We start from the raw sequence: 2065 nt of genomic DNA on the forward strand, positions 1-2065 counted from the left end.
TCCATTTTCTTGGACTTTATTTGGTTTTATTGGGCCTAATGGGTTTTATTCGGTTTTATTAATTAATTTTTGTAATATTTTAATAAATAATTGAAAATTTAATAATCAATAATTAAAAATTTAATTAAATTTGTAGTTATTAAATTAAAAATGGAGGGATCTTGCCAAAAACATATTCCCTCGCTGATCTGTGAGGAATTTTTTACCTCGCTGATTTTCGTCGTTAATAACTGGTTTTCTAGTAGTGATATCAAGAAAACAATATTGTAGGTGAAAAAACATACATAATACATGAGAATTATCAATCAATCATTGTTAAGTGTATTACCGGTTTCAAAGCACATATGTATTACTCACGTTTAAAATAAATATTATATAGGATGTGCAATTGTTTTTTATTACAATGTGTATATAGCGCAAAAGAATGATATGATACAAAACATACATATGCACAATGACACATAATTTAATATACGTTAGCAATATATTATTCAAAGGAAAGCTTAATTGTATTGTAGTAGCGATGAACGAATTGATTGATGGAGTGTAAGGCTCGAAAGTCGATTCGTGAATTGTTGATTGAGCGTTCGTTCTGATAACGTGTTGTAGAACAAATAATATAGAGAATTGAGAAATCAGGTTTATTCTCATTAATCATAAACCCTTTATATATGGACGAGTTACAAGGAGATAACTATAAGATACATAATAGTAATCTAACTATAATATGTTATCACTATCACTATATCTATATATCTCTATCTCTAAGCTTTATCTTTATCTTTATCATTATTGTCATATACTTTAGACGGTGACACACTTATCTTTCAATAAATATATGATTATGAATCAATTATACATATAGGAAGACAGAAAAAAGTGTAGATAACCAAAATTATTAATTTAAAATGAAGATTACAAAAGAGAATATAAAGTAGGTTTAAAACGTATTAAAATATTATAAATCTTTTTGTGTGTTATTTTTTAATTAAAAAACAGATTATTAACCTTTTCATGTTATCAATGACACATATTTAAAGTTATTAATATTTAAAATCATAAAAAACAACAACAAAATTATTAAGAAAGAAAAGAAGATTGAAATATTTAATTGGCGATGGAAACAGACACATAAACAACTCCTTAGAAAAACAAAGACATGTTATATCTTTTATTTATGTCATAAAAAAATGTTATTCCTTTTTCGCAATAAAAACTAATAATTCAGACGGGTCCCACCAAAAATTATATTTTAATTGGTTAAATCTTTTTAACAAATAATTCTTTGTATTTATTAAAACCGAACAAACTAATCCTTCTTCCCAAATAAAAATGGTTACTGTGTGCTAAAATAACGGGAGAATATGGAAAAACTAAACGGATTCTATATTTTAAGTTTCAGAGGCATTTTTGTGCGAAAATAATTTTTTTTACTCATATAATGTATCGAGATACATTTTAATTTTAATATTTTATTTTATTCTTCATCTTAGTTGATATTATATTATGATCTTATGTGATTTTGAGAAAATGATAATATTTTTATTTTAAAAAAAATATAAGTTTGAATATTTCATAAAAATTTGACAAAAATACATTGATATTAGTATCAAATTAACTATTTTAAATTCCTCATTTTTTGTGTAATTTTGTAATTCAATTTTTTTATAATTTAATTTAGATACAATAACAAATTAATTTATATTTGGTTTAATAATATAATTTTCTTATAAAGATAATAATTAATTATTTTGTTAGAACTCGATAATTATTCTAATTATATATTAGATTTTTTATATTTTAAAATGAGATGTTTATCTTCTATATGATTATTTTATCCGCAATTACTTATATGAATACAAACGTCGAACTTTAATAAGTTGTACTTATGCATAATTTATTTGTAATCTTGAATTTTAAGTAATATGCATCAATATACAGTAATTTATGCATAACAAAAATATATCGATATTTGTATCAAACTAATTATTTAAAATTCCTCATTTTTTGTTTAATTTTTTAATTCAATTTTTTATTATAATTTAATTTATGTAAAATAACGAAG

Source organism: Cynara cardunculus, assembly GCF_001531365.2.
Source record: "Cynara cardunculus var. scolymus isolate 2C chromosome LG 13, CcrdV1, whole genome shotgun sequence".
NCBI classification, from domain to species: domain Eukaryota; kingdom Viridiplantae; phylum Streptophyta; class Magnoliopsida; order Asterales; family Asteraceae; genus Cynara; species Cynara cardunculus.